At 37.3% G+C, this 11,978-nt stretch overlaps 1 pseudogene; it reads left to right on the top strand.

The window, feature by feature from the left end:
* The first annotated feature begins 1,668 nt into the window (after positions 1 to 1,668).
* LOC125457864 (extracellular calcium-sensing receptor-like) lies at positions 1,669 to 11,742 on the top strand (annotated as a pseudogene).
* Positions 11,743 to 11,978: the final 236 nt, after the last annotated feature.

The following is an 11,978-nucleotide window of genomic DNA, read 5'->3' as shown; positions in this document are numbered from 1 at the left end:
TGGATTACATTTGCCACATGTGTATATGGGCCAAATGCTAGCAAATGAGGCTAGATTTACCTGAGATATCTGGTCAGCATGGACGAGTTGGACCGAAGGGTGTGTTAACATGCTGTACTTCTCTATGATTCAATGATTCTCTGACAGAGAGTCAATCAATAGATAATTAAGATACGTATGAAAGGTTGCACATTAATCAAGGGCGAATTTAGTCTCCATATAGATTGCTAAATTGAACTGCCTGATGTAGGCATGAAGAAGAATTGATAGAGCGTGATGGTTCTGGAGAAGATTCCCAACCCAACATGTCAACTTTCCTGCTCCTCTGATGCTGCCTGACCTGTTGTGTTCCTCCAGCTTCACACTGTGTTATCTCTGACTCCAGCATCTGCAGTTTTTACTATTTCTGAATTGATTGAGCATGTTTAGGAGAGTTTCCTGGAAGAATATATCATGGATATAAACAGGGATCAGACTATTTTACGCCTGGTAGTGTGTAATGTGTTAAATGATCTTAGAGTAAAACACCTTCCTGGAAATAGCAACCATAAAATGGTTGAATTTAACTTTGAGATTGAGAGTGAGTAAATTAATTTGGAAACAACAGCACTAAAATTAAATAAAGGAACTTTGAAAGTAATGAACGCAATGTTGATGCGAGTGGACCAGAAAAGAAGTTTCACAGCAAACTCGGTTGATGAACAATTGCAGATATTTAAGAAAATCTTTCATGACTCTCAACAAAAAGTGCAGAAACAAACCAAGATTAATTGAGGAAGTTAATTAATAACATCAAATTAAAGGAAATAAAAGCAGGCAAAGATTAACGGTAAACCAAATGAATGGGAATATTTTGAAAACTGATAAAAAGAGAGTAAGAGAAAATGTTTGAAAAAGGTGGAGCTTGATTCCTGGCACACTCTTTTTTTTATGAGGGTCATGACAATTGTTGAGAAACTAAATTGAACTATTTATGAAAATATTGTGACTTAAAGAGCAGATCAGTGGATTTCTGAGGCAAACAATCCATCTCCAGACTCCCGGAAGCCTGTCCATTATTTAATGGTCACAAAGATTCATCAATATTAAGACAGAGTTCTGCCAATGTATTCAGCCATGTTTTAGGCAGGAAAAATCAAGACCTTCAGGAATAATTTGTTCAGAAGATTCAGATTATTTGCTACTTGACAATATTTTTTGTTTCTGGCATCCCCTAAGCTAAATTGAATTTCTCTTCCCTGATTCTTCATGTTTACACTTAACATGAAAGACAGAAACAAGGGAAGAACATTATCAAAAAAAGTAAACACACTTCACAAACTATGTTAAATGCATTAGTTACTTACCAAAATCATTTGTTTTTCTATGTCTACCAATTGTATAGTCCGGGTTGGATATCTTGGAAGATCAATTCTCATATTATTACTATTAATTGTCATAACAGATCTCCAAAATTGTTTTCCAAGGACTCAAGGTAATGTGAGCAAAGTTAAACTAGCCTAGACTTGACCACATGATAATCAGACTCTGCTGTAGGGGTTACTAAACCTGAAAGTCATGTGGGATTTCTGGTACTTTAATTATGTTTTTCTCATTTGTGAATAATAATCCAATATAAGAAGAGAAACCTGCTCTGATGCCAAATACCAGCAAGAGACAATAACGGCAATGTATTTGTTGTGTTTGCTTATTTTATTGGCTTCTACATTTGCCGAAGACGATCAAAGTTGTAAACTTCAAGGAAGGTTTAATTTGCCAGTGCTTTCACAAGATGGAGACATCATCATCGGTGGAGTTTTCCCCATTCATTACCAAAGAGAGCTTCCAAAGACTTCTTACCAAACTCTACCTGATAGTCCAAAATGTATAGAGTGAGTGAAGTCTACCTGATTATGTTATTGAGAAAACAAAGGGACTGTGAAAAGAAATTCCAGGGAGTAGTCCAAACTGGCTGAAGACAAAGAAGGGGAAAGATGCACAAAAAAGACAGTGGTCAAAGCTTTTGCGGGTTTGGGAAAGGTTGGGGCTAAAAGAGGTTCTGTTACCAATGTAGACAACTTACAATGACTGTACATTTCACTTGTACCTATTACTAATTTAAATTTATTTCAGATAGTTGAAAATTCCTATCTAATTTAGTAAAATAATAAGTTACCATATTTATGTATTTTTTCTCAGTATGTAGTCCATCCAACATTTTTTTTTGACTTGGGCAATTGCAATTGTATAAATGCATGTGCTCAGAATGTGTTGCTGTATGCTTAGTGCATGTCAGGCCCTGCAACATAAATATATTTAACTATGTGCATTTTCAGATTCAAAACTTTTGTGTTTCCCACAGTTTTAACCTGAGAGCTTTTCGCTGGGCTCAGTTGATGATTTTTGCTATTGAAGAAATTAATAATGATGCAATACTTCTTCCCAATATCACTCTGGGTTTTAAAATTTATGATTCCTGTGCCACACCAGCATTGGCTCTTAGAGCAGCCCTGACAATCATTAATGGTCAAGAGGAAAACGTTACACTTTTGAAATGTCATGAAGGTTCTTCGGTGCATGCACTTATTGCTGATGCTGGCTCAACACAATCCATAGCAATTGCCAGGACGGTGGGGACTTTTGGAATACCAGTGGTAAGTAGTGAAGCACTTAAAATGAAGTTGTTATCAACTTTCTCAATAGTATGGAGGTCAAGGGTAGTAGTGGCACTTGAAGATTGAGGCAAGTATTTTTTATGCAGACAGAACTTTTAAGGAATGCAGAGCATCAACAGGTAAATGGAGCTAAGGTAGCAATACATTAAATGTTGAGCTGGTGTAAAATTTTGTATGGACTTCTGTTTCTTGCATTCAGAAGTCAGCCTAAGCCATATTGACAAAAAATGATTCAGTCTGATCATCTGTTTCAGCTGCGTTAATCAAACTGAAGCAATGTCAAGAGTTCAACAATAATCATTCTAGAAGCAGGTTAGAAAAATAAATATTGCCCAGAGTTGGGGCATGGGCCTTGCTAGTAGGCTGCGTGAGGTAATGTTGGAAGGATGGGTTTCACATTCTTGCAACTAGCACATACACCATGTCAAATAAACAAATCAAAATGTCACAAGCTGAGATATTGGACAGCAACCATCTGACTTGGAGTTGTATTTTCACAAGTGGGTGGAAAAGAATGGGAAGAAAGAAATTTATTCATCAAAGCTATGAAACTGAACGTAGGAAAATTTAAATAAATCAATCCTGCATTCTACATTGCATGAACAATGTTGCCCTTTGGTATCTGCAATCTAATGATACTTAAAACAAAAGGATGAAAATGCCTGTGAAAAACAATTTGCCCTTTATGTGCGAGGGGGTTCAGGGACAAGGTGAAATAGCACTGGTGGACTCCGTATTCAAGCCCAATGCAAGGAAATTGGATGAATGCCTTCCTTCTTAGAGTTCTTGGTACAATTACTTTGATGAAATTCTTAGTTTCAATTCATGGAATTAGCCTGCAGTCCAAATTGGCAACAAATGCTAATCTCACTCATTTTCTGCCATGGGCAAAAAAGAGGGTCCCGACATGAAACATCAACTTTTCTGTTCCTCTGATGCTGCCTGGCCTGCTATGTTCTTCCAGCTCCGCACTGTGTTATCGCTGGCTCCAGTATCGGTAGTTCTTATTATTTCTCAGATTGGTTTTGTGGATTGCATTGAGAGATATTGTTAAGTCAATGCTTTGGTTGGTATCTAACCTGAGGCCTTGATATTGCCATTCTGAAAGGAAAAAAAAATTGTTGTCCTTGTACCAACATTTGATTTTAATTTCTGAAATAGTTCCTAAAACTGTCCAATTTAGATAGATGACAGTGTACAAAGTATTGTAATCAATCATGTTGGCTAACACCTGAAAGAATTCTTTTACTAATCACACTTCTGTTATTTAACATTGATTGGGGTCTTCAATAAATTAAGGAATGCACTGTTAAATGAGAATATTGTCTTAAATTGAATATTTGGACACATTTATGGTTCATAAGTGTGAAGGCTGTGTGTGTGAGCTCATGTACGAAGGAATAGTATAGCAAGATGTCACCTTCCAACTTGTGAGTCAGGCGTCCATTATAGAAACCCACTGATTTTACTTTCTATTGAATTCAATGGAAATTGACTTGGGCGAGGTGGCTAATATTTAATGCAATTTTGAGCTGTGGCCATAAATTGAAAATCTATTCCCCAACTTCTTGATAGATATTTTGAAGACAGACTTTGATCATAATAAAAGTACTGACTTAAAATGTGTTTCTTTTTGATATTTTCACAGATTAGTTACTTTTCTTCATGCATGTGCTTGAGCAATAAAAATCAATTCCCATCCTTTTTCCGAACTGTACCCAGTGATTATTTCCGAGTCATGGCATTTGTGCAGCTTGTGAAACATTTTGGTTGGACCTGGCTGGCAGCGTTTGGATCCAATGATGATTATGGACACTTGGGAATTTCGACCTTTGTGGAACAAGTCACAAAAGTTGGAGTCTGTGTTACTTTCTCTGACTTTCTTCCCAAATTTTAGGACAGGGAGAAAATCCTGCAACAAGTCAAGCTCATTCAGAGGTCAAATGTCAAAGTTATTCTTGTCTTTGCTCCTGAGATAGATCTAAGCTTCTTGGTGGAAGAACTTGTGCGGCAGAATGTCACTGGGTTGCGATGGTTGGCAAGTGAAAGCTGGAGCACAGCAACACTGCTCTCAACAGCAGGCAATTCTGAAACTTTGGGTGGGACATTGGGTTTGGCAATTCGTAGGGCTGATATTCCAGGTATTAAACAATTCCTGGTTAGGCTTCATCCATCTAAGTATCCAAACAATGCATATATTAAGCAGTTTTGGGAAGCTGTGTTTCATTGTATGTGGACACCATGCGACAACACAGGAGAAACAGAACTTGGGCCTTCGAAACAAGAATGCACTGGGCAAGAAAATTTAAAAGACGTCCAGAGCAGATTCACTGATGTATCACAATTGAGAGTTTCCTATAATACATATAGAGCTGTTTATGCTGTGGCCCATTCTATCCATAATATGATGCTGTGCAAAAAGAGCCAAGAGCCGTTTAGCAATAAAACATGTCCAGACATTTCAAATCTTAAACCTTGGCAGGTAAGTTATCTATTAATAAAAATTACGTCTTAAAGCATCCAGTATTCAAATCATATGACAGTAAACTTCCACTCAGCGTACGTGATGAGAATGTTAGATAATCCCAAACAATAGGCAGTAATGTATGCAATTAGTGACCATCAAAACTAAATGCAATTCAAGTTAGATTGTTTACATAGAAACAAATATAAATTGTGAAGATTAATCATTTTCACAACAGGGTTTAGTCAAATCTATGCAATCACTTTTGGAATTGATCTCCGACAATGTAATCTGCAGTAAATTTGACAATGTGCTACTTAAATAGTAAAAATAATGTATTTTTCTGTGTAAGGGGTGTGGAGCCTGCCTGACTCTTAATAATATAAATAAATATATTGTCCTTCTGATGATTCATTAAGCCAAGGTATATGTGCCCTCTTAAGCAAACATGAAAGATCCCATTGCACTATTCTTTTTAGTGCACTGGAACATGTATAACTTTAACAGATATCGAAAACAGATCATCTGTTACCATCTGTGGAAGCTCACTGTGCTCAATTTGACTGGCATGTTTCTTACATTATGAATCTGATCACATGTTTGAAATGTCTTGGTCTTGTGATAAGCAGTATTGAAATGGAAAGGTTTCTTTATTATGAGGTCAGTTGGAGGCCAGATACAATGAGATTTTCTCTTTTTTTATGAATTTAGCAGGGAATGATTGATTTTCCTTCTCATAGTATGAAATAAATATTTTGCAAGCATTTTCAAATGTGATGCCTTAAACAAAATAGATATAATTAAAACATTTAAAATGTATTAACTTAGCTACAACCATACAAAGAGTTTGGATTGAAACCAATATCAGTGGAATAAGAAGGCAGCTAACTGGCTGCATATAAATTGCAGTCAAAATTACATTCATAAACAAAATGCAGATAAAAGCTGTTGTTTCAAAATTTTGATTGTTCCTCAAGCAACTATAACAACATCTGGGAATATCAGTGCAGCCCCCACCTCCACCACCAACTCCCTCCCCTCAAAAACTGATTATCTTGGCACTTGGCATTAGTGCATTTCAGAATGAAAAATGGACCTGGCCTTTAAAATTATGCTATATGTCCAAAAAGAGATCCTGCATTTATACAGTACACTGCTATGCCAATGCTGTACTACTGAAACACAGTTATTTATATAGGAAGCATGGCAACCAACATGCACAGCAATCTATCATCGAGAGTAATAGACTAAATTATTTGATCACCTAATTTTGGCACAGATTGAGGAATAAATATTTCCTTGGTACCAGACCAATTCACTGTTCTTATCCAACTGTAGAATATGATCATTTATTTCCATTTGAAAGGGCAGAAGAGTCCTTGGTTTAATTCTTCATCTGAAAGATGGCATCAAAAAGCAGCACTATCTTAATACAAGACAGGAGTGTCACTTGAAGTTATGTGGTCAGGTTCTGGAGAGAGTCTTGACCCCCTGGATTTATGCAAATACTGAAAAGATACCGACAACTATTACAAATGTAGGTGTCAGTGGTAGCATCACGGGAACTCCACGTCAACTTTAAAATACACAACATTATCTTTATGTATAACTGGAAGAATATTCTGTCATTTCTACAAAAAAGGTCCTGCATTATTTAAAAGAGGTTAACTTTACAACTGCGTTTGGAGATGAAGTGAGATTTGATGCCAATGGTGATCCTCTTGCAGCGTATGATCTCGTGAACTGGTAGGTGGACCCAAATGGGAACATTAAGTATGTTAAGGTTGGCCAGTATGATGCATCTGCTGAGCCTAAGAGCCAACTTGTGATACAGGAGGAAGCTATAGTCTGGAATGGAAGACAGAAAATGGTAAGGAACAAGAGATAATTAATGCTAATACCTCATGTGATGAAACTGAAAGTTTGAGTGGCGGACAAATCACCAAGGTTATAAGGGTATCTCAGCGAAATCTACATTCGTTTTCATCATAGTGATAAACCTCATGATACAAACAAACAAAGATGGCCAACGAGAGTGGCAGCAGGTGATTGTGTGTTCTTATCAGATTGTGAGGTGTCCAGTCGGAAAGAAGATTAAAAAAAATCAGGCGGATATAAAGACAAAAGATAAAGATTTAGATGATGTACAAAGTGGTATTTGGAAGGATCTTGGCAATGTCCTTTGTATGAAACAAGTAGAAATGAATTGGCCATCCTTTTTACATGTCTCTCCACTTTGTTAGAACTAAAAATGCTAATGATAGGTGAACTGCCAACTCATAAACCATTGTTTCAATAATGACACACAGCTGAACTCTACTCTCAGTGAGGAACTGAACCAAAATGAATCTGAATGAAAGATTCATGCAGATAGGGTAGTTATATCAAAAAGAGATTTTGATTAATCAGCTTCTGGTATTTCTGATACTGCAATTCCATTTTCATGTGAAAGATTTGTGCAATCGGAAACATCCATCGGTCAATCTAAACTGTATCAAAATATCCATCATCAGTTTATTTTTGTACGCATGACAGATTTTGGATCCAACCTCAGTATTTTCTCAGGAAGTTAAAAAAACATAAAACACACATGTAACAAAATAGAAAGTTATTTTTCTTTACCTATCCGGGTCATCGAATCACAGTGCAGTGAAACTTGTTTACCTGGAACAAGAAAAGCAGTCAGAGCTGGACAGCCAATTTTTCTGCTTTGATTGTATACCCTGTGCTGAAGGTGAAATTAGTAATGAAACTGGTATCTATATCTATTTGCCTTCATTTCTCTGCCTGTACATATAATTTATCTATCTGTACATCATCATCTGTTCATCTCTTATCTTTATCTGTCTTTCTAGATAACTCTGACATTTGAGGATGAGCTCGTAAAGGATTAATTTATCTCATGATGTCTATTTAAATTAATCGGACAATACCATTATAAAAAGTGCTCTATAGCAGCATCACAATATGTTGAGTGTTATGTGGACTAATACTCATTGGTTTTATGGAAAACTCTAAGGGAGAAATTGGACATGAGAAAATACAGACCAATGGTCCAAAATCTTTAAAACAAAAAAGATCATGGGTTGTGGGCATTGCTGGCTAGGCCAGCATTTAGTACTAATTTCTAGTACCCCCAAAGAAGATGGTGGTGAGTGGTCTCCTTAGACACCTGTGGAGACATCCACATTGCAGTTCAGAAGGGGCTTGAACCAGTGACAGAGAAGGAACAGTGATACAGTTCTAACTCAGTACAATATTTAGCAGGTGGTAGTATTTACATCTGCTGCCCCGTCCTTCTGGACAGCAGAGATCATGAATTTAAAAATTGCTACTGAAGGATCCTTGATGAGTTATGGCAAAGCATCTTGTAGATGGTACATTCTGCAGACCACAGTACATTGGTAGCAAAGCAAAATTGATAGATGATGTTCAAGTGGGCTGATTTGCTCTGCACGGTGTCAAGTTTCCCGAGTGTTTTTGGAGCTGCACATATCCAGACAACTGGGAAGGATTTCATCACACAGTGGATAAGTCGATAGTAGATAAGTATTGAGAACACAGGAAGTGACTTACTTAACACTGAATTCCTAGCCTATGACCTGCTCTTGCAGCCATAGTATTTATATGGCTGGTCCAGTTCAGTTTGAATGTTAAGAGGTGATGTTTAGATTCATTATTCCAGATAGTTAGGGCATTGGTGAAATATAAATGTTACCTGTCACATTTAAGGAAGCTGGAACTTCCTTAAGCTCCAGGAAGCTGTGACTTTACCAAGTCTGGATACATAGAGACATATGCTCTTCAGTATTTGAGGAGCTGAGAATAGGACTGAACATTGTGCAATCATTGGCAAACATCCCCGCATGTGGCCTTCTAATGGAGAGAGTATCATTGATGAAGTAGCTGAAAATGTTTGGGCCTAGGACATCAGACCTCTTGTAGAGGTTGCCTGGAGCTAAGATGAATTTCTACCAATAGCTTATCCCTTTGTTTCTCTAGTCTAAACTATGAAAGACTTTAAATGTAAACTGTTACCTATATCTTTATTATTTTACTATTTTACAAAGTAATGGTTAATGTTTTAACCCTTGTTTCTCTTACTACGTTGTATTTAAGCTTTTTTTTGTACCTAGGTACTTCAGTGCCATTATGCACTTCTCACTGCAATACTGTATTTCTGTACTTGAGTACACATGACAATAAGATCCAAAATCTAGTCACAATTATGTTCCTTGATATGGCACAAGCCAGTGAAATGACTCTCATTGATTCCAGTTTTGCTAAGGCTCCTTGATGTGACACTCAGTTGAATGCTGCTTTGATGTCAAAGGCAATTATTCTTACCTTACCTGTGGATTACATGCTTTCCATGTTTGGACAAAAGCTTTATGAGGTCAGGAGCCAAGTAGCCCAAACAGAGGGTCAATAAGTAGGTTATTCCTCACAGGCCACACTTGGTAGCTCTGTGGGTTACCCTTTTACATGGTGCTTGATTTTCTTTCCCATGACTCCTAAATTGCAATGTGTCATGGTATGTATGAACACAAGAAATTCATTTCTAAAAGTCAACATTGAGGCTTTGCCAGGATCCCAGACATCCATTAGACTGTTGAAATAACTGATCCTAAGAGAAGACTTTGACTGATTGATTGCTCTGGATTTCTGATTTCTTCATTAAGTGCATAATGTTTTGAACACAAGATGTTTGCAATCTCTGAAACTGAAGTTTTCGAATGTCTAGATGATTCATGCTTCTATTTCCCTGAAGTAAAGAGCTTTGTTATTCAGAAAGTGGAAGATTATCAATGAATGACAGTTCTATTTAATAATGTTTTGCAATTCTAATGTTGCTATCAAGTACTTTGTTTCCATCCAGAGTAGACTAGATAAATGGACACGGAAACCTCATAATTTAGTATGGGGGCATGGGCATGAGGTGGCTGGTATACAAGTTGCATGGGGGTGTTGAGGGGTATGGTGTTTGAGTAAAAGGGCATGAGATGGTACAGATGTAGCATGGTGTGAATGAAGATGAAGGTTTGTGAGGGATGAGGCCTACAAAGGCTAATGTTTTTCATTTTAGCTGGGACAAAGACCCAAATCACCAAAACTAACTTTTTAATACCTTCCTCAGCATCTATCTGCCCCCTTTTCTGCCTCAGTCTTCTTTCCTTGGTTAGCCTTCCCAGATCTACCCTATCTAAATCCCAGCTATGGGGCTCGTTCACCTGATTATCATAAATCGTGTCAAGAAATCATAATTTTAGGACCAGACATATTGCCTTATTTAACAACATAAGAATGAGGAACTGGGTAGGTAATTCAGCCCCTGGAGCCTGCCCCACCATTTGATATGACTGTGGCTGATCTCACCTTGGCCTAAAACCTACGTTCCTATCTGCTGTCCATAACACTTTAGCCCCTTACTAATTAAAAAAAAATTCTCCTCCTTAAATTTACTTAATATGGCAGTATCTACTGTACTCTGTGTTTAGTGAATTCCACAGATTCACAACACCTTGTGAGGAGTAGTTGCTCTTTAGCTCCGTTTTAAATGCTACCCCTTACCCTGAAACTGTGACCTTCTGTTCTCGATTGCTGTACATGTGGAATCAACTTTTCTACTGCTTGTTATGATCTGGTTCAATCAATAGAAGTAGGCTTACCTTGAAATTTACTGGAAAAGAACATTCTGTGTGTTCTTCTGCAGATTCTGTGGACTGCTTGGCATGTCACTCTGATTACTGGCCAAACCTAAGAAGAGACAAATGCATCCTGAAGGAAACTGAGTTTCTGACATTTGGAGACACCATAGGAATCATTTTAACTACACTATCTTTATTTGGTGCTTGTACATCAATGGCTGTTATAGTTGTTTTCTACTATTACAAGGATACACCCATTGTCAAAGCTAACAATTCTGAGTTAAGCTTCGTTCTTTTGTTTTCATTGGTGCTCTGCTTCATCTGCTCTCTTCTCTTCATGGGTAAACCGACAACCTGGTCCTGCATGTTACGACATACAGCATTTGCGATCATATTTGCCCTTTGCATCTCTTGCATCCTTGGAAAAACAGTTACAGTATTAGTGGCATTCAGAGCAAAGCATCCCAATAATGATGTTATGAAATGGTTTATTCCTCTTCAACGAGGCCTTGCTGTGTTTCCTCTGCCATCAGTTCAGATTGTGATTTGTATTCTGTGGTTGATACTGTCACCCCCATTTCCAGCAAAGAATACTGAAAATCAAAGTGTGACCATTATATTAGAATGTGACGTGGGGTCAGCAACTGCCTTTTATTGCATGTTGGGCTATATTGGTTTACTTTCTGCAATGTGCTTTATTTTTGCATTCCTAGCTCGTAAATTGCCAGATAACTTCAATGAAGCAAAGTTTATCACCTTCAGTATGCTGATCTTCTGTGCAGTTTGGATAACTTTCATTCCTGTTTACATCAATTCTGGAAAGTACACAGTAGCTGTTGAAATATTTGCAATATTGACGTCCAGTTTTAGCTTGTTGGCCTGCATTTTTGCTCCTAAGGTTTATATTATTCTATTGAGACCAGAACTGAACACTAAAAGAAATGTAATGGGCAGGCCATCCCCTAACAGGTTTTGAATATGGGAAAATTAATTATCTCTGGCCTGTCCACAGACAAAGCTTGTAAGTGGTCTAATCTGCAATGCTTAAGTTAGAATTTCCCATGTTTGTATATTCTAATTGTTGAAATATAGAGGAAACACCTCGGAACATGTACAAGAGAAAATAAACAACAATACATATATCTGAGATCTTATTTAGCCTCCCACTTTCTCAATTCTATCAGAACTGTGACCTTATAATAATGTGTTCTA

This window comes from Stegostoma tigrinum, chromosome 14 (genome assembly GCF_030684315.1).
Source record: "Stegostoma tigrinum isolate sSteTig4 chromosome 14, sSteTig4.hap1, whole genome shotgun sequence".
NCBI classification, from domain to species: Eukaryota; Metazoa; Chordata; class Chondrichthyes; order Orectolobiformes; family Stegostomatidae; genus Stegostoma; species Stegostoma tigrinum.
This window is presented reverse-complemented; position numbering and strand designations above follow the sequence as displayed.